Below are 23,488 nucleotides of genomic sequence, written 5' to 3'. Positions count from 1 at the left end.
TTCATTGTGTTGGTTGAATAAGGTTTATGCTTGTTGGAAAAGTGAAGAAGTATTCTATTTCCATATATAGATATTTGTTTGAATAATATACTCTGTCAGGCGACCTCAGGAATATACAGTACTGTTCGTAATTCTATGTGAATCATATCTTTACTTCAAACTTTCTATTAGAGTCAGATTAACGATCTTACTATGATCTGACGAAATTAGATGTTTTATTATATTATATACAAATATTTAAGATTTGCTTAGCTTCAGTTTTGCGTGAATTTGAATTTTAGGGTTCTTTCATTTAAACTTAAATATTTTACGTATCACCCAACGCAATTTTTTCAATTCAAATGACAGATTATTTAAAACTAAATCTTTAAACCTCGATAAAAAAAATCTGTATCCAATGAGGCTCCGCCGCAATGTTCACATGTTTCCTTGGTAACTTTTGTACTGAAAGATTTATGTACTATTCAAGAATCTCTCAGTAAAATTTACAAACTCGTTGAGTCGTTTTGAAGATATTTCAATTTCAACGATTCAAGTTAAACATTTTTTGAATTGTTGTATTTCAAAACCCAAATTTTATATTAACGTGAAATTTCGTCAGATAATAGTGGGATAGTTGATCTCCCTATAAATATAAAGTTTGGAGAAAAAATATCATCAGAGAAAATGATATGGATGTGCAAATTTAAAATCCTGTGTGCACGCACACAAATTTCTATAGAGTCATGACCGGTGCTGTATGTAGCTTAATTCTGAGTAATGCTCTACCTAGTTAATACTCTATTGCCTTTGGTTGAATTTTTTTCACGATTACAATCCTGCTTACGGTAAAAACAGAAATTTTCGATCGTTGATTATTTTGGTCATTTCTTCACAACCGCCGGAACAAGTGCCCAGTTCAACAAACTGGACAGTTACGGATTTCATGGTGAGCGGGGAGACTACGTGCATCGTGAAATGGCATTTGCATTTTGAAGCTGTTTTGATCGTTGTACTGGAAACACCGGAACCGATACCCGTCAGCAGGAACTTTAGGTGCCCCAGGAAGTCTTCGTTTCCAAAGATCCGTATATCGAGCAGCTCTTTAGACCGGTGTTTATCCACACGTTTCATGAGCAGCTCCGAATGGGACTCTGGTAAAGAGCGGGACAAATATTTTTCTCAAATTTTCCCATTTGAAATTAAACGCATATTTCCCGGCCAAACAAGCACTGCTACTCACTGGTTCACCTCGAAATTGGTTCTTATCGTCACCCGGGATAAACTTGTTCAGCAGTTTTTCGTCATTCTCGACACGGACTGAGCCTCCTTCACCATGTTGTGCCGGAAGGGTCCCCGATAACTGACCAATTCCGCCATCGAATCGCTGAGGCACGAGATGCTTTCGATTGGGGGTTGAAACGTTTCCTGCCGTTTTTGGGGCACTTCCTGCTCAGTGTTGATATGCATCAAGGAGAACACCTTTACGGCTGACTGGAAAATCTTACGGCTGACTTTGTCCGAAAAATCATTCGTTATCCATGGATTTTTCTTTAAACTGACTGGAACTGAGAAAGAATTTAATAGATTTATGGAGGTAGGTGCTATATTTTTTCGCTTACCTGAGTCCATAAAACATTGCAAATTCACTGCCTTGATTTGGAAATTTTTTCCAGCTTATATTTTTTTTCACAGCTCACAAAGCACCATGACACTTTCCGCGATTCAAACATTAAGGAAACTGCAATTACTAAATGCCCTTTGTAGTAAATGTTTCTTCACCTTGCGTATACCGTTACAAAGCTTTTACGTTTAAACAAGAAGTGATTTACATATTTCATTCTATAACACTTATTTCATTTGGATTTCACCGAAAAAATCTTCCGTTACTTTTCCAATTACAAATGGATGACTTTCTCCTCTAAAATATATCTGTAGATTTACAATTAATGTGAACGGAGGTTTACATGAAACAAGCTTTATTATTACATGAAAACACCCGATTCCTTTCTACCCATGTTCTTCCATGTAAGGTTACATGGATTTTCTAAACTGTAAATATTTGTTCGTGTTTTTTTACATGTCTTTTCAAGCAATTTTTTTTTTCGAGTTTGAAAATGAAAAATTCCGTGCAATGTAACATTACATTTTTTTTCTGTGTAGGTTACGTCATGGATTGTACAATTGAGCACAGACTTTGAAACATTAAAGTCGAACAAGTGCAATACCTCGTTGAAAACTTGACAGCATCGATTCAGCAGGTGATTTGTCAAAAAATTTAAAATTTTAAATTTGTTTTAGGTCAACTATTCAGCTGACGAAATTCCAAAACGATCCGATACAAAAACCCAACCGACACCCCCCCCCCCCCAAACCTAACGGTTTAATTTATGTCTTTAATCTGCTTCTTGGCTAGAAAAGCGTCTGCAGATCAACTTAAGCATGATTAGAAGTGAGTATTTTTTATTGTTCTAAAACGATCTTAAAGTTGCTGGTGCATAATAACCCTCCCGACATTTCATTAATTGTTTTTGGGAAAGTATATCTGTCATTCAGTTGTGTCTTGACTACTTAAAGGTTTTCTAGTTTACTCTCTACTTTACACGTAGATTTCCTAAAATCTGGATCAGGAAGAATACACAGTGGCAAAACCTTTTGTTGTAAGATGAATAAAGATGAGAACAATTAATTGGTGATACTAGATTTTTATAGATCAAAGAATAAATGGGTTCAAATTAAAATCAAAATAACTTGGAAATAAAGAAAAATGTTATAGCATCAATCAAAAATTCTATAGATTTATGGGATATGAGATTTTGAATCATTATATTTCAGGGTTTGAATCAAAAAACATTTTATGATTCCAAGGAAAACATTTCTTTGAAGCAAAGGAAAATCTAATTGAATCTAAGTAATTGTTATATGTCCCAAAATCAAAGGAAAAAAATCCTTTGTTTTGCGGCACTTTCCTTTCAAAATAATTTAGGGCATATAGTCTTAGCCACTGGCCCTTACAACCCGAACTGCGATGCAGTTCAAGTAGAGAAAGAAGAAGAAGAAGAAAATAATTTCTACAGAAGAGTGTCAATATGACACTACTAGAAGTTTAGCGGCTTGTAACTTTTTTAGGCGCATTTAAATGAAAAAATTCTTCTGGGATTCCCAATAAGTTCATAAAAATCCAAAATTTAGCTTTATTACATTTTTTTTTATGAACGAACCCTGATTTCCTGACAAAAAAAACTCACTTATGACTTCAAGTGTATTAATTTGGCACTTCTCGCTTAAATTTTCTTTCCAGAAATCAAAATTTCGAGAACATTTAGAAATCTATGGAAACATCCCAAGCAACCAAAAGTCACATATTTACTTGAATGAAGGCATTGAAAGTTACATATTGGCTGACAAAGAGAATCAACTGCCCAATTCCTTTTAGTGAACTTTATGTACTCATTAATGAACTTGAAAGTTGCAAAAGTGATTAAAATGTACGTTGTATGTGACTTGTTTTGCCCAATTCCCATTAGTGAACTATATGTGCTCATTAACGAACTTGAAAGCTGCAAAAGTGATCTATACGTACGTTATACGGGACTTAAGTCACATAAAGGGCACAAAAGTGCTCAATACGGGATTTGGTAAGTCACATAAAGGGCACAAAAGTGCTCAAACGGGATTTGATAAGTCACAAAAATTGCATTGATGTGCTTTCAAAATCAAATCACTTCTTCGAGTTTTAGTTTCAGTTAGAACAACATATAGGCGTGGTCTCGTGGTAGCGTGTTCGATTCTCACCACGAAGGTCGGGGTTCGATCCCCAAGCCGGGCAAGTTTTTTTTCAATAAGTAATCTTGTACTTTAGTGACCATTCTGATGCGATGTATGTAGGAAATGTAGGAAAGAAGCAATTAAGCAATTTGTCGAGTTTGAAATCCGGCGCGTAGCATCATGACGGCACCGGTACAGAACACAGTAAATAATCAAGAAAAGGTGATATGAACCGAAGCCAACGGTTCAGTTGAGAAAGAGAGAATTTTTTTTTGCTCATTTTGCGATTTTTTGGAAGCTGAATTAAAAGGCCGTTGGAAGCTGAATAGAAGATCATTAAGACTTGTTTTGGAACTTGAAAGTATCAATAAGAACTTAAATTTTGAGCTGCATAGAACGTACTTCATATCAATGATGGGGCTGAGTAAGCGTTTTTGTACCTGTTTTATGGAACTTTTGGTTGCTTGGGATTGCTCGTATCAAAAAACCCTCCCAAGCCAAATTTGGATCCATTTGATTGTGATCAGTTCTCGAGTTATGCAAACATTTTTATGTTTGGTAGATCCTCTCTTCGTTCCAGTTGGGAAAGGGGGGGGGGTTCCCTGGGGGGGGGTTCCCTGGTATTTAACTTTGTTTAATTCTTTAAAAAAAATATCAGCGGATGGATTAATTTATGTTTTTTTGAAGCCCAAAAGACGTTAACATAAATATATTTAAGAAGCAATAGATATCTACTTTTTGTTTAATATTTTTCGGCTTTTTCAAATTGAATCAAATAAAGAATACAAAAATAGAACGAATAAATCTCTTTGCAATCAATAAGATTATGAAACGATTTTTTTTTAAAGTTTTTTAAAACATATCCTTTTGAAAACTCAAATTTGACAAAGTTACAGCTTTTTCGTTTATTTTCATACTTTTTAGTAATAGTATTTTCATTTATTACAGTCCACTTTTGAATCTGATAATTTGGAGGTTAAATGAAAATACGATTGTGCATATTCAAAGGATTAAAAGTGTATAAAAAGGTTTATATGAAATCATTTAAAATTTCCACACAACGTATCATTTGGACTAATCCTGAACAAGAACTTTATACCAGGAAGAGAAGAAATGTTAACAAAGTAAACTTTCCATAGGCAAGCATAAGGGCTTTTCCGTGGTATTCGATGGCATGTATGGGTGCAGTTTATGGATGCTTGATATATGAACTACTGGAAAGTTTTAAAACCCTTTGTTTGTCGAAAATTGAGAATTTTTTTTTAGAAAAGAATAAAACTTGATCTTAGCTGCAGTTCAAATATAAACCTGGGGGCTCTATCATCCGTTAATGCATAAATTCGCTGCACAAACTTTGGCTTTCAATTAAGGGCAAAAGCAATTAAATTACAGCGAGCGAGCCAAACTAAAATATTTAAATAGCATTCTTTCCCCATGACCGGGTAAACGTGTTGTAAGCTTTTAATTGCTGCATGTAAACTGCTCCCAACATTCGCGACTAAGTTAATAAATCATCATTTTACAACTGCTTGCGGGCAGCAGGAGGATTGCTTTCCAGTATATTAGTTACAGCTCACCATTGTCGAGTTTTTCAGGTGGGTCAAATGTACATTCGACTGAAACCGGTAAATGTATGTATAGGAAATGTCATAGGCCGGCAAGGGTCAGGTAACTTAATATTGTAATGGCCTCACGAGTTTGAATCGGGCGTGAGCAAATAACAAAAAATGGTGAAGAAAAAAAATTGAAAAAGTTAACCCGAAGACGAAAATGAAAAATTAATGACAGTAAATAATTACATTAATAGAAAATAATTACTGAAAGAATTTTGTTATAAATATTTTTTTTAATGATTGCAACTCATTTAGAAACGAAAAACCAACCTTTAAAGTAGATTGAAATTGGACCAGAAAAGTGGCTCCAGAGAGTGAAACCAAAAAAAATAGCCATATCAACAGCTTGAGCCAATTTGGCAGAAGCACATAAAACTAGACGATAATTACAAATGGCGCTACTACTTTGCTGCAGTCTCACCACTTCCGGTTCAAAGCAGCACACAATAGTCTAGAGATAAGAGATCTTACTCGTAGAAACTGCCATCGGTGCTTAGTATAAATTCTTGCTGGCTCCCTATTGCTGACGACGCGGTCTGGAAGTTCCTGTTCTGTAACCAACCAAGTCATTTTGAGGGAACATAACAGTTTTGCGGAAAATCGGTCGATGAAAGCAAAAAAAAATGTCGAAGCTGTAGGTAAACTTACAGAGAATGGCAGAGATTGGATTTCGATATGGCGTTTTGATAAGTGATGCCGTTGAAAGGGTTAATCTACCTCCTAAGTGAAAGTTGATGTTTTGATATGACAAAAATGTGTGTCGTTTATTATTTTTGTGACTAAAGACTAAAGACTAAAGACTAAAGACTAAAGACTAAAGACTAAAGACTAAAGCCTAAAGACTAAAGACTAAAGACTAAAGACTAAAGACTAAAGACTAAAGACTAAAGACTAAAGACTAAAGCCTAAAGACTAAAGACTAAAGACTAAAGACTAAAGACTAAAGACTAAAGACTAAAGACTAAAGACTAAAGACTAAAGACTAAAGACTAAAGACTAAAGACTAAAGACTAAAGACTAAAGACTAAAGACTAAAGACTAAAGACTAAAGACTAAAGACTAAAGACTAAAGACTAAAGACTAAAGACTAAAGACTAAAGACTAAAGACTAAAGACTAAAGACTAAAGACTAAAGACTAAAGACTAAAGACTAAAGACTAAAGACTAAAGACTAAAGACTAAAGACTAAAGACTAAAGACTAAAGACTAAAGACTAAAGACTAAAGACTAAAGACTAAAGACTAAAGACTAAAGACTAAAGACTAAAGACTAAAGACTAAAGACTAAAGACTAAAGACTAAAGACTAAAGACTAAAGACTAAAGACTAAAGACTAAAGACTAAAGACTAAAGACTAAAGACTAAAGACTAAAGACTAAAGACTAAAGACTAAAGACTAAAGACTAAAGACTAAAGACTAAAGACTAAAGACTAAAGACTAAAGACTAAAGACTAAAGACTAAAGACTAAAGACTAAAGACTAAAGACTAAAGACTAAAGACTAAAGACTAAAGACTAAAGACTAAAGACTAAAGACTAAAGACTAAAGACTAAAGACTAAAGACTAAAGACTAAAGACTAAAGACTAAAGACTAAAGACTAAAGACTAAAGACTAAAGACTAAAGACTAAAGACTAAAGACTAAAGACTAAAGACTAAAGACTAAAGACTAAAGACTAAAGACTAAAGACTAAAGACTAAAGACTAAAGACTAAAGACTAAAGACTAAAGACTAAAGACTAAAGACTAAAGACTAAAGACTAAAGACTAAAGACTAAAGACTAAAGACTAAAGACTAAAGACTAAAGACTAAAGACTAAAGACTAAAGACTAAAGACTAAAGACTAAAGACTAAAGACTAAAGACTAAAGACTAAAGACTAAAGACTAAAGACTAAAGACTAAAGACTAAAGACTAAAGACTAAAGACTAAAGACTAAAGACTAAAGACTAAAGACTAAAGACTAAAGACTAAAGACTAAAGACTAAAGACTAAAGACTAAAGACTAAAGACTAAAGACTAAAGACTAAAGACTAAAGACTAAAGACTAAAGACTAAAGGCTAAAGACTAAAGACTAAAGACTAAAGACTAAAGACTAAAGACTAAAGACTAAAGACTAAAGACTAAAGACTAAAGACTAAAGACTAAAGACTAAAGACTAAAGACTAAAGACTAAAGACTAAAGACTAAAGACTAAAGACTAAAGACTAAAGACTAAAGACTAAAGACTAAAGACTAAAGACTAAAGACTAAAGACTAAAGACTAAAGACTAAAGACTAAAGACTAAAGACTAAAGACTAAAGACTAAAGACTAAAGACTAAAGACTAAAGACTAAAGACTAAAGACTAAAGACTAAAGACTAAAGACTAAAGACTAAAGACTAAAGACTAAAGACTAAAGACTAAAGACTAAAGACTAAAGACTAAAGACTAAAGACTAAAGACTAAAGACTAAAGACTAAAGACTTAAAAATGACAAAAGTGACACAAAAATGATACCAAAATCATAACAAAATGACACAAAACTGACACAAAACTGACAAAAAACTGACACAAAAATGACAAAAATGACACAAAAGTGACATACAAATGACACAAAACTGATACAAAAATGACATAAAAATGACACAAAAATGACACAAAAATGACACAAAAATGACACAAAAATGACACAAAAATGACACAAAAATGACACAAAAATGACACAAAAATGACACAAAAAATGACAAAAAAATGACATAAAAAAGCCATAAAAATGACATAAAGATGACACAAAAATGACAAAATAGACAAAAACTACAAAAATGACACAAAAATGACAAAAATAACAAAAATGACACAAAAATGACACAAAAATGACACAAAAATTACACAATAATGACACAAAAATGACACAAAAATGACACAAAAATGACCCAAAAATGATACAAAAATGACACAAAAATGACACAAAAATGACAAAACTGACAAAAATAAAAAAAAATAAAAAACAAAAAATGATACCAAAATAATACCAAAATGATGACACAAAAGTGACACAAAAGTGACACAAAAATGACACAAAAATGACACAAAATGACACAAAAATGAAACAAAAGTAACACAAAAATTACTAAAATTACACAAAAATGACACAAAAATGACAAAAATGACAAAAATGACAAAAATGACAAAAATGACAAAAATGACAAAAATGTCAAAAAAGACAACAATGACAAAAATGACAAAAATGACAAAAATGACAAATATGACAAAAATGACAAAAATGACAAAAATGACAAAAATGACAAAAATGACAAAAATGACAAAAATGACAAAAATGACAAAAATGACAAAAATGACAAAAATGACAAAAATGACAAAAATGACAAAAATGACAAAAATGACAAAAATGACAAAAATGACAAAAATGACAAAAATGACAAAAATGACAAAAATGACAAAAATGACAAAAATGACAAAAATGACAAAAATGGCAAAAATGACAAAAATGACAAAAATGACAAAAATGACAAAAATGACAAAAATGACAAAAATGACAAAAATGACAAAAATGACAAAAATGACAAAAATGACAAAAATGACAAAAATGACAAAAATGACAAAAATGACAAAAATGACAAAAATGACAAAAATGACAAAAATGACAAAAATGACAAAAATGACAAAAATGACAAAAATGACAAAAATGACAAAAATGACAAAAATGACAAAAATGACAAAAATGACAAAAATGACAAAAATGACAAAAATGACAAAAATGACAAAAATGACAAAAATGACAAAAATGACAAAAATGACAAAAATGACAAAAATGACAAAAATGACAAAAATGAAAAAAATGACAAAAATGACAAAAATGACAAAAATGACAAAAATGACAAAAATGACAAAAATGACAAAAATGACAAAAATGACAAAAATGACAAAAATGACAAAAATGACAAAAATGACAAAAATGACAAAAATGACAAAAATGACAAAAATGACAAAAATGACAAAAATGACAAAAATGACAAAAATGACAAAAATGACAAAAATGACAAAAATGACAAAAATGACAAAAATGACAAAAATGACAAAAATGACAAAAATGACAAAAATGACAAAAATGACAAAAATGACAAAAATGACAAAAATGACAAAAATGACAAAAATGACAAAAATGACAAAAATGACAAAAATGACAAAAATGACAAAAATGACAAAAATGACAAAAATGACAAAAATGACAAATATGACAAACATGACAAAAATAACAAAAATGACAAAAATGACAAAAATGACAAAAATGACAAAAATGACAAAAATGACAAAAATGACAAAAATGACAAAAATGACAAAAATGACAAAAATGACAAAAATGACAAAAATGACAAAAATGACAAAAATGACAAAAATGACAAAAATGACCAAAATGACAAAAATGAAAAATGACAAAAATGACAAAAATGACAAAAATGACAAAAATGACAAAAATGACAAAAATGACAAAAATGACAAAAATGACAAAAATGACAAAAATGACAAAAATGACAAAAATGACAAAAATGACAAAAATGACAAAAATGACAAAAATGACAAAAATGACAAAAATGACAAAAATGACAAAAATGACAAAAATGACAAAAATGACAAAAATGACAAAAATGACAAAAATGACAAAAAATGACAAATATGACAAAAATGACAAAAATGATAAAAATAACACACAAAAAAACTAAAGACTTAAGACTAAAGACAAAAGACTAAAAACTAAAGACTAAAAACTAAAGACTAAAAACTAAAGACTAAAGACTTAAGACTAAAGACTTAAGATTAAAGTTTCAAAATAAATGAAATTATTAGAATAAATATTTTGATGATGCGTATTTCAAACTCTTAAAAAGAAACAAACAATTTTCCCATCCGAAACAAATGATAAACTTTTCACCCTGTGTTACAGCTTGTTTTCAATGAACTTTCGGGAACAGCACTTGAATTGGGGCCAGCGCCAGCATGTTTTGCAAATTTTTCTATTCCGTATAAAAATTAAAACGAGAAAAACAAACTGATAGAAAAAAAATACACGAGAAAAAGAAACTCAGACTGTGGGCCGACCTCAAATCGAAATTGATGGCACCTGGCTGGCACCGGCAAATGTGTCAATTTTCTAGCCAATTAAACTTTTTACATATTCTTCAATTCGACGCGAAGTTAAACGCTATTTGATGGTGTTCCCGGAGCAGGATCACCCAGGTTTCTGGTGACGAAAACGACGACGACGACGACCGGTAATCACTGTAAATCAAAATTTATTTCGGTTATTATGGTGCACTTTGTGGTTCATGTCATGGATGGGCGGAACAGCTATCTAAGTAGAAAGGGAGGGCCACCGTCATTTATGTTTTAAATTAATATCGTGAGGGGACGGAAAAGTTTTCCATGTTGTTTTTCGCTGGCTTTGGAGAATATTTATCATCTGCTAATTTTTTGACTGTAGCATTAATATTGTAATCTTTGAATCGGAAGGCAGAGATAAATCACATTTTGCACCAAAGATTGTGCAAACATTTTGCAAGAAAGCTTTTTAAAAAAATATTAAAATAACGGTTGAACAAGTAATACAATTTATACAATAAGTTATAAGTTATACAATATTGAATCCGAATCTGTTTTTGATTAGGTTACTGAACTCTATGGAGCCACCACAGCCCGCAGCATTAAGAAACAGTGGACTGTGACGATTTATTTAATAGAAGCAATTCACATTCCTAAGGATAACACAATTCCTGTCCTGTCCTTTCTGTCTTTGATAAGAGTGCTAGAATTTCTAACTATCGACTGGATAGTTTTTTTTTGCGGAAGTTTAAATCGTACGAAGAAAATAACAACTGAAACCTCTAACAATTATATCTTGAAACGCATCCAATAAATCGACATGGTAAGGTACGACAGGTATTTTTATTTAATTTTACGAAAATCCAATACTAAAGTATAACTATTATGGATTCAGCCACAAGTAGTTTGAAAGGAAAAACAGGTATCATTAAACAGTAGTCGCTTGGAAAGAGGCTCAAAAACTTCAGTAAACATCATATTACATATTGCGTGATTGTTATTTATTCAGCAAACAGAATTGTACCTGATTTGCTGTGATTGAAATCCCCATTTCAGTGTCATCATCTTGATTGCAGAAAAACAGCAACATTTAAAAACTATTTCCAATACCACCGGCTTGCATCACACTCAGTTGTGGTGCGTTCAACCTAAATTAAACTCACAACTTGTGCAGAACATTGGAGCGTGACCCAGGAAAAAAATTGAACCGCGTGGCCGGAGGCGCCACAAAAATGACGTTTTCACATTAATAGCTGAAGTGGGGCAAAGCCCAAACATTTAACAAATTATCTAATTGTTAAACACGCTCCTACAATTGCACGGGTTCAAGGAAATTGTAAATAAATTTTTTGTAAACAAAAATAAATTACTATTATTGTTTTATCCAAAGTTCCCGTGTTTCTCCTATATCAAAATAAAAGGGTAATAAAACTAAACCAATTTGATTAGAAATGGTTTCGTATTTATTTTTTTTCGCATTTGTTTGATTCGGATGCCTTTTTTTTGCTGCAGCTGAGCTACATGACATGTTGGAATTTTGCTACCGGCACAACCATTTTTACGACTAGACAAGCCTAGTAAAGTTAAGCGTGAGGCATCATTCAAAATGAATGACAACAATGAATTGCAATAGGACTTTAGCGAAATGGTTTGATATCAATGACTCTCCCCTCAAACCACTCTTTCAAGGGAATGTCTCTTTGATTGGCTAATGGACAATAATGGAGGTGTTTTTTTTTAAATGTTAATCTTATCGGAAAAAATACTAACGTTGAGGTATCGACTAAAAATAGGAAAATTATTACTTCTCACATTAAAGTCTGTAACATTACCTGCTGCCGGAACTAAATTAGCTGCAGATTGCATACACGAAATAATCGTGTATCATATAAGATCTACCGCTAAAATCTACCCCGACATGCACATTTGCCATGGAATGAACTGTCAAAATCACTTCCGCTACAAAATAAGATCGTCTCAGCCTGTGAAAATTAACCATTAAAGCCGATTCTTCGTTAGTGGCCTAAACGCTTAGATCAAGCCTGTTTTCAGTATCGGGAGACACAAATCGACATCAACAGAGACACCACTGAATTCCGGAACACTAGACAGAAAGCCTGTCTTGACAGCATCTCATTTCATGACCACAAACAAGTCGGGCGAACGCACAAATCACACAAGAATCAGTCCAGGTTCCGTAATCCAAAGCTTCATCGCAGTAACCATTCGCCTGCATACGGTCTCGGATAGGCCAAAAACATAGACAGGCTGGAGAAAGATTACCACATATCGTACACAGTCGAATACCATCATACAGTGAAACATTCCACTGAAACAACACTTTCGAGGCATCTGGAGAAGGCGATCGGAAAAGTCATTCGTTTCCCAGCAAGGAACCTATCGACTCAAGCCAGTTTCGCTGAATCTAGAAGCAAGAAAAGAAAGGTCCTCATCAGAGGGCCTTTCAAAATACATGCTGGCCGCATCAGGAAACGCCTGGAAGTCGGCAACAAATTGTTGATCCCCGAACTGAAGGAGAATATCAGTAAATACGCGGAAAGTGGAGAAGACGACAATAACATAGGAGCATGATCGTTGTATTGTTGTGAATAGAAGCAAGTCCAAAACAGTTAGGGGAAAAGTTCATATAACGCCCCATGTGGCTAATACGCGCCACCCTTGTTTTGAAGAATCTGAAACATTATTACCTGCAAAATATTACCAATTTGTTTTAAATGCTGTGATTGGTCATGGCAAGTATGAATTTTTCCTTAAAATGCCCCTGTGTCGTGATTATTTTACAATTAAGGTTTTTCTTCATTTCGATCTAAATTTCAAAACACTTTGAATAAGGTGTCAAAAAGCAGAGAAAAACGAATAAGACAATATTTTCTGACACATCGATAGAGGAGAATCTAAATTATGATTTTATGCTAAAAAATCATACTGAACTCGCTAAGGCATGCTTTTCATGGGTATGTTCTATCACGGCCCATGTGCTCGTTAAAACGCGCCAATCGTAGTAGGCTGAATATAGCATTAATTTTTCAAAAAGGCCAATTTTCATTGAAAATGAACAAAAAGTCTAAAACCATATTTTGAGCGTTAATTCAGCCCAAAAAATCTATTTTTAATTTTTTGTCAAATTTCTATTAGTCCTTTTTGATTTTCTTTTCAGTCAAAGTGTCTGTAAGTATTGGTGTGTTTTCGGTCTCCGGCTGCTCTCGGGTGTGTTCGGCTGCTAGGCGCGTATTGAATACACAGCGGCGCATATTTGCAACACAGTTTTGTTCTGTGGCTTTGAATATGGTTTTTAAAAATCGAGTTTTTGAAGAATCTAAAGCAATTTGAGTAAAGAAAAATCATAGGCATTTGTAGAAAACACTTTTCTTCAACGATTACAACCATTATTAACACAATTTGTACGTGGAATACATAGAAAATCAGCGATTCGCTTAGGTGGCGCATAATAGGGCATGTTCCCCTACTCATACGACAGCGTTTTCAAATAGGATTTAAACAGATCCTTGCAACGTTACACGATTTGTCTATGTATCGTGTGACCAACATCTTTTAAATATGTGCTCGTGAATCTCGTTTTTAAGCTTTTTTTTCCTCAGGTTTAAGCTTTTTTTGCCTTAAGAGCATAGGAGATGAAAGCTCAAATCTGAAGAAAAAAGCTTAAATCTGTCAAAAAAGGGGAAATCTGAGGGGAAATCTGAGAGATGTGCTCCATACGGTTTGAATAGCATTGCCGGGAAGTGGATTTAAAACGCTCCAAGGAAGTCTTGCATGTTTCGAGAGGAGATTCAATTAGTGTGAGTGTAATTGCTTGGAGGCAAACTGTGACGACGCCGTCGCTGAGGTTGTTTTGAAAACAAGACCAGCAAGGATTGTGGAAATCACTCAATACAATATTGGTGCTGATTCGAGGCAGAGAGTGCATGTGACTTCAAGCGCAGCAGTATACTGAATTGCATGGAAGCAGACTGCATGCATGTGTGGAACGAATGAAGAAGTCCGAGGCCCCGCCGAGCATCAGCTGTTTGGCGGATTTGTTTACAGCGCTACTCAATAGATAGGTGCGACTATACATGTAAGTGAACGTTAGCTTATCGTAGCCATAGAGTTTTAATCAGATCAATTCTTATCCAATATTTAACATAGTGTTGAGCACATAATATAAAGGGCTAAATGGTGGCTTAAAAAATTATATTATTCGAGTTTAATTGAATTATTGCCATTATTTTGATCAATAATCATTGATCGAGGATCTTGGGGACTGACTGGCGGTCAATTGGTTGCGTTGATGACTAAAAATAAAGGGGTAAAATAGATTTGGTAACAAGTCTTGGCTTGAAATGTATGACATTGAATTGAGGCGGATGTAATATTGTAACATATAACAACATGACGTCACATTTCATTTCATTTCATTACATACAGTACATTCCAGATCCGTTCATTAAAAAAAAATCCATTTAATTCCATTTCATTCCATTTTATTTCATTACATTATGTTACATTACATTACATTACATTACATTACATTACATTACATTACATTACATTACATTACATTACATTACATTACATTACATTACATTACATTACATTACATTACATTACATTACATTACATTACATTACATTACATTACATTACATTACATTACATTACATTACATTACATTACATTACATTACATTACATTACATTACATTACATTACATTACATTACATTACATTACATTACATTACATTACATTACATTACATTACATTACATTACATTACATTACATTACATTACATTACATTACATTACATTACATTACATTATATTACATTACATTACATTACATTACATTACATTACATTACATTACATTACATTACATTACATTACATTACATTATATTACATTACATTACATTACATTACATTACATTACATTACATTACATTACATTACATTACATTACATTACATTACATTACATTACATTACATTACATTACATTACATTACATTACATTACATTACATTACATTACATTACATTACATTACATTACATTACATTACATTACATTACATTACATTACATTACATTACATTACATTACATTACATTACATTACATTACATTACATTACATTACATTACATTACATTACATTACATTACATTACATTACATTACATTACATTACATTACATTACATTACATTACATTACATTACATTACATTACATTACATTACATTACATTACATTACATTACATTACATTACATTACATTACATTACATTACATTACATTACATTACATTACATTACATTACATTACATTACATTACATTACATTACATTACATTACATTACATTACATTACATTACATTACATTACATTACATTACATTACATTACATTACATTACATTACATTACATTACATTACATTACATTACATTACATTACATTACATTACATTACATTACATTACATTACATTACATTACATTACATTACATTACATTACATTACATTACATTACATTACATTACATTACATTACATTACATTACATTACATTACATTGGTTCGTTTAGCTGACTTCTAAATAGGTTTGCCTTCTTTTCTACAAAGTAGAAAAGCTGCCCACTGGTAAAATAAACAAAATACGGTGGTAAAATCGTGCGCAAAATATTTGGATTGCTTGTGGAGAGATATTTTGAAAAATTTCCTAATGGACACCAAAACAAACTTTTTAAAGAAGAAAATGTAACTTATTAGTTTTTGTAAACAGTGCTCGTTCGATCTGAGCTTATTATTGAAACTCTTTGGTCGATTTGTTGTGCGTGTGTTTTTTTGATATTCAGGAATTATTGATTAAAATCGTCTTGTCAGTTTCGCTATCTTAATTAAGGAAAATAATGGACTTTCTGTAAGAATTGAAACTTGCATTAAAAACTAAATCAAGAAATTTGAAAATGAATTTTTCGAAGTTATAATAAGGAATAAATAAACAATTTAAACCCTTTAATTTAAAATTTCTATTTTTTCTAATTAAATAATTTTCAACGGAAAATGATACACACATACGAAAAAAAAATTGAGAACAAAATTTGTCGCTTTTTCTATGTAAAACCTTGCTGTTGTGAATTTGTTACTTAATGAATGAAAATCAGGAATCGAATTTCAAAACAATTAAAAAATGGTTACAATGTTGAAAAGTAAGATAATAAAGTTGGACTGTAAGTGTCATATGTTTCAGAAGTGCCCACTGGAAAACTGATCCAGTGGAGAATTTAACTGCAGTTTAAATAACTTTCTACAAAGACAATTCAACACTTAAAGCCCATCGCCTTCTTTACTTCATAGAAGCACCAAGATATGTTAATCCATAAAATGGTAGAAATTTTTGAAATTTTTTGAAAATTGTAAATCATATGATGAAACAAAATATGAACAGTACATTAAAATTTCACGGGAATCTTTTTGATTGCTTCTCTGTAGAAGCGAATATGAAGTATATTGCAAGAAGGCAATAAATGTATGCCTTAACCAGGAAAAAAATATTTCAAGTATTTCATTCCAATAATCATATTAATTTCCCTATTTGACTGCTTCAGATTTATCATTCCGTTAAAACACAAAACAATAATTTAGGAGCCAAGAGATATACGCAAATACAAAATTCATAACCATCTGCTGGTGTATATTAAGGCATACGACGGCAAATTAGTGTCATTTTTTTTTAAAGTAGCCTTTACATTTCATTACGTAGCTCAAATGTTCAATAGATAACTTTTCAGCAAATTCGTCCAGAAATAGCAGTAAAAATTTTGGAAGCGATCCATTCAGTCCTGAATAAGCGCAACGAGTTTTAAATTTGAGAAAATTCGTATGGGAAAACAAAATTTTTAATTCAAAGATCGCCAGAGATGTACTGAAAGTTCCAAAAAATCAACTTTGGATGAAAAAAAATTACTTGATTTTTGCAGTATAATTCTTGTGAACAAAGCAACAATCTAAATAACTTGTACCCCAGAAAAGTTATTCGATGTTATTCAAAATTTTTATAACTATGGTTATAACTTTTTCATAAAATTCTTAGCTGCTTGTCATGTTAGCCAAAAATGATGCTTAAGAATAGTCAAAACCAAAAATCAAAGACCGACTTCATTTGAAGCTAACTTGAATTTTCTGGATAATTTAATGTCCCAAAATTACTTCTTCCATACAAAATTTTACACTGATGCTTGGTGACCCAGAAAGTCATTTTTGGCAGCGCACTAATGACCCAGAAACATGAAATCGTATCAAAAATGATAACTTAAGTTGTTTATAATGGTGTTGCGAATCGCAACTCCAACAAAGTTCGTATAAAATGTCATCTGAAGTCAGTTTAAATCGGTTATGATAGAAAGTCCGTCATGTTTGTAAGTTTTGAAACGATTTTGCTAACACGTTTGCTTCAAGTAAGAAAATCATTGTTATGTTCTCTCTACAACTATCCATTACCATACCATTTTAAATACAAAGAATCCTCTCTCTATTGCAAACCCTCGTTCTAGATGGCTAAAAATTAGATGGGAACTGAGTAATATTAATCAATGAGAGAACTGAAAATTATAGTCGCCGATTTGAAGGCTATGAGAGCAAAATCATGCGCTCTCTTGCATTCTTTCGCTAGGTACGATAACGCCCAATTGGTGTAGTTTTAGTCGCTTAAGAAGGAAATGAAATTTATGTATGTATATTGCCTCTACTTTGGTAGGTAACTGCTTTTTTTCAACTTTTATACGATCTTTCTATAATATTAATGAAACGTATATCAAAACAGCATAAGAATATAGCTACTAAAATGTTTGCTGGGGAGTTTGGCGGACCGGTTTTAAATTTTTAACCTTAAGCTTTTAAGTGATTAATAAACTCTTACATTTAACAAACAATCCCACGGAGTGGAAAATGTATATAATTCAAAAGTACACAGCAAAAAAACTGAATCCTTAACAACACTGAAATTGAAAACCTTAAAAATTACATGACGTCGAAGGCGAATACCTTATGTAAATTTATAGATTGTTAAAAGTTGAATCCTTACCAGCACTGAATTTCAAAGACATGAATATTACTTGACACGAAACGTGATAATTTGATGTGATTTTCCATCACATATGATGTAAATAAAAAGAAGCATGACATACGCCGGAATTTTCAGTGCAAATTAAATATTACACGACTTAAATATTTTAAAAGTCTTTCAAATTTCACACGTCTGTTGAAGTTTACAGATGTGTAATATTCAATTCGCTCTGAAAATTTCATCATATGTGATGCTTCTTTTTCGTTACATCAAATGTGATGGAATTTTACAATTTTTTTTGGTCAAATTTCGTAAAATTACACGAAATGGAATGTGATCACATTGACTTTTAATTTAATCAATATTAAATCACAATGAACGTGATAAATTATAAACTTTCAAGAACCGGACCAGAAAAATGTAAAAAAGTGTCAAGTCAGGTCGGGTATCAAAGTATTGTGTTTAAGCAGTTTTTTCGCGAGTAAAGTTCCCGGAGGTCTTCGTTGTTCAACTTTGGATCCGGGGTACTTCGGGGCAGAAAATAAATGTGGGAAAATGACTCTTAAAATAAAAAATCTTCGTCCCTAAATAAAATAAAATAAGTTAATTATAAATAGATAAATCTCTCAATAAAAATAAGAGATGAGGAAACTCCATTATTGAATCATATTAATAAAAAATAAAACGAAACAAATTCCAATTGGAAAGCTTTCCTTCCTTTATTCAGTGATTTAAAGTTTACATCATTTTATTTTACGCGCTACAAAACTTTACATTATTTTTATTTTACACGTTGAAAAATAATTGCGTCTAATTGAAATTGCGTCTAATATTCAAGTAGCACTGAAAATTCCGTCATGTATAATGCTTTTTTGCATTTACATTACATGTGATGTGATTTGATACTCGGATTAATTTAATAAACAAATAATCAATTTACACGCAATTTACTTTGACCACTTTTTGATCCGATCACTACATTATTTTACATTAAGTTTGATTCCATTACATTCCATTTCATAATACATATTAAGAATATTTATTCTACAAAAACAGTTATGTATCTTCTGGACTGGATTTTAGATTGAAACAGTCTGTTCTTTTTGTCAAAATCTATCACGATGGCATGAAATTGTTGAATGTCAACCAAAACGGAACTCCAAACTTCTTAATTTCTTCCAGGAAATTGATGCAAATAGCACTACATAAATTGCCGGAAGTCACTCATCATGGTACTGGTGCTATAGCCACGATTAAGTCTTATTCCAGGAAGATCCACCAGGGCAAACCAAAACCAATGTCTGAGCTTCTAGGTAATGATGACAGCATTGAACTATTCCAACTTTCAAAATCGCTTTGAAATTGAGATGGTTTCAAGTGAGTTCAACCTTAAGGGGGGGGTAGGGTCTAACGGCTATAAAAAAAACACCATTTTCACGATTTTTTTCTAGAGCTATCGTTCAAACAAATGTTTTCAAATTTTTTGCATTATACTAAGCATTGTTAAAAGAACATTTAGTAATTTTTTCGTAGAAAAATATTGAAAAATGAGCCGGTGACGGAGCACTTTCGAGGATGCCTTTTAGAAAACAGGATTTGCGGTGGACACTGTATCTCAGCACAGAATCATCTGAAGTCAAAAAATCAGAGCAAAATATTTTTAATAGATGTTTTTCTGGACCCCAACGTTTTTATTTAACTTAAAATTTTTTTAATGAAATTTTTGTGGCTGTTTGAAGTAAAAACTACGATTTTTCACGAAAAAATCCGTCATTTTTCACCTGTAAAATCTCCCCAAAGTAAAAAAAACAAAAAAGAAAAACGTTGGGGTCTGGTATTTTATATGTAGAAAATATGTTCCAAATTTGAAAAGAATCGGATAAGTAGTTTTCAAATGACGATGTCCACGGACTTTAAAAATGTGCTTTCGAGAAAAACGCGTTTGAAGTTTCTGCTCTTGCTTTCTTGCAGTATTAGATAGGAGGAGATAAAGGCCTATAATTTCTTCAGTTTTGCTTCAATTGACTTGAAAATTTGACACAACATTCTTGAAATGTTTTACAATAAGAAAATAAAAAAATAAAAAAATCGATTTTTTGAAAGTGTTAGACCCTACCCCCCCCTTAAATATCTAATATTTGCTTCCAAAGATTAACCTTGAACAGTTGAAAAGTTCTCAAATTTTCAGGGAATTTAAAAAAATGGTTTGTAAATTGGTAAAATCAAATCGGCCTTTTAAACCAACCTAACAATAGTTGAAGAGACAGTTGAAATGAGGTTAACAGTCCACGTCGCCTTTAACGATTTGCATTTATAAATAACTTGGCATTAAATGGCCTTTTTCGAAATGTCTACTTCTTAAGACTCAGCACAACTTTTGAAAAGTCATAATTCCTATTAAACTAAATGCAAAACTCTGAAGCAAATCCTACAATAAAGAACAAAACTTCAAGCCAAGACGTGGCTCTCGGTACGACGACGATTAAAGTTAAAGGGAAAAGTCAAGTTGGGTGGCTAATTACGTGGAAAATTTATTTACATTTGGTTAGGTTCTGATGTGTATGTACAAAACCAGCAACCGGCATTTCTTTTCGGTTTTAACTTCGCCCTCGTGATGCGACTGATTCTTCAACCAAAAGCGAGTGTAGAATTGAGTTCTCCCCCTGTATATTTAGCTGCTTGCCTTAACCTTGGCGAAACATCGACGCTGAAAGATGATAATCGGTCGAAAAACTTTCCCCCCGAGAGGAGGGAATCAATTATGATTTCAGTTCATTTGCATACATTTAATGATGCGGATTCTTTCCTGGAAAATTGGTGCTCCCTGCCGGGTTTCTTGCGGGTTTATTTATGGGGAAAAATTGCTTGAGGATCGCTTCCGGTTGATTGCAAATTTGTGTGGATCAACTTTTGGAGTAATTAATCTATTGCTTTTAATTTGCTTCCTTGAATTCATTAAACTTCGAGTAGCCGATATGAAAGGTGGGAGGCAGGTGCACAAATTGACAGAAAAATTCCATCCGCACATTTTATGCAAATTTTAAATGAATTTGTTATCGCTTTCTCTCCTCTTTAATAAATTCAAACAAAATTTGTTGAGAGCATATATCTACTAACTTAATATAATAATAAGGCAAATATTTTGATTCTACCCCTTTTTTATACATGGCGTTGAAAATTTTTAAACAATGTCCCTCGAGTTATAGTCTTTTGAGTGCTTGAAGCGAGAATGCTTCCATAAATTGTTTAGAAAGCCTCAGATCCGCCACCGCCTTTCCTAGCTATTACCGAGTGCATTAAGTCGCTGTCTTCGCTAAAAGGATTTTTATGCGCATATCCTTAGCTCCTGTCTGTTAAATTATGATTGCTCGCGTATGCTGTAAGTGACGCATATCGAAGTACGATATTCAGGAGACGTGTTCAATTTACTTTATCGTTGCTTTTGCTTTTGATGAAAAGGCATTTATTACCAGAGACCAAACGAGAGACGCGATTCTGCTAGAGAACGGGATGCGTACATTTGAGATATTCGACAGCACCACCAAATGCCACAATCTGTGTATGTTCGTCCACATTATCATAACCGGCATGTTAGACTACATACTTACTACCACACTAAATCTGTAGACTCCCAAAAATCATATGCGCCGCCTGTTTCGCACAATAAAACGTCGCTGTTTGAAGAAGTGGGCTGGCGTCGGGCCAAAAACGTCGACAGACCATCAGCCGCCATGCAGCTAAATATCCTCTCCTATACGATGCTCACTTGCCGGAGGTGGACTGGACTAAAGGGAGGTTATGTTATATTTTGGGATGATGACCTAGCGCGCTCGAAATACACACAAATTCTATGTTTTGTTTAACTACCGCGGGGCTGTGTTGATGCATTGGTTTATAATAAATTATGTAGAAGAGGTAGCCCAAAAAAGCCTGAAAAGTGAAAACATTTTTACAGTTTCAGACTTAATTTAATTTAAAGTTTGACTTGATGGCTATGCTTTCGATATTAAAGCGATTCTGGTTTTTCTATGGTTGTGTCTGTTGTTTCTTGTTTCCTGGTAGCTTGATTTCTTATAGCTTTCCGCTTCTTAATAATCTTTGTTGTATAAAGGGTGATACGGTCAAAATTTGGTCAAGGGAAAACGCGTGTAAATCGGTGAAATCGTTTATTTAAAAAAATCAAATTAAATTTCTTTTTCAAGTTTAATTAGTATAAAATTCAGGAAAAAATATTCAGCTAGGCTTCTGCTTTTCCAAATCCGAATTGCCGGGCCTTACGCTTAACCCCTGACATCAGATTTTGTACAGCCACCTTGTCCACCTTCTTCGCCGCAGAAAGCCAGTTTGCCTTGAACTGCTGCTCGTCCTTAGCAGTTTTTTGGTCTTCTTTAGGTTCTGCTTGACAATAGCCCAGTATTTCTCAATTGGGCGGAGCTCTGGCGTGTTGGGAGGTTTCTTGTCCTTGGGAACCACCTGCACGTTGTTGGCGGCGTACCACTCCATGGCTTTTTACCGTAATGGCAAGATGCCAAATCCGACCAAAACAGTACGGAACAACCGTGTTTCTTCAGGAAAGGCAGCAGACGTTTATTCAAACACTCTTTCACGTAAATTTCTTGGTTGACAGTCCCGGAAGCTATGAAAATGCTGCTTTTCAAGCCACAGGTACAGATGGCTTGCCAAACCAGATATTTCTTCGCGAAAATTGACAGTTTCATGTGTTTGAAAATATCTGCTACCTTTCCCCTTCCTTTTGCCGTATGAAACTCCTGTCCCGGAAGCTGCTTGTAGTCGGCTTTGACGTAGGTTTCGTCGTCCATTACCACGCAGTCAAACTTCGTCAGCATCGTCGTGTACAGCCTCCGGGATCGCGCTTTGGCCGTCGTATTTTGTTTATCATCGCGATTTGGAGTCAGTACCTTCTTGTAAGTCGATAGTCCGGCTCGTTT

The 23,488-nt window shown here is 32.9% G+C and overlaps 1 protein-coding gene across 1 annotated transcript in view; it reads right to left on the bottom strand.

Annotated features, from left to right (window-relative positions):
• Positions 1–23,488, bottom strand: part of LOC129755147 (FMRFamide receptor-like) — a 57,322-nt gene that overhangs the window by 16,403 nt on the left and 17,431 nt on the right. The window lies entirely within an intron of this gene.

This window comes from Uranotaenia lowii, chromosome 3 (genome assembly GCF_029784155.1).
Source record: "Uranotaenia lowii strain MFRU-FL chromosome 3, ASM2978415v1, whole genome shotgun sequence".
Taxonomy (NCBI): domain Eukaryota; kingdom Metazoa; phylum Arthropoda; class Insecta; order Diptera; family Culicidae; genus Uranotaenia; species Uranotaenia lowii.
The sequence above is the reverse complement of the archived record's forward strand: the minus strand, read 5'-3'. Positions and strand labels throughout refer to the sequence as shown.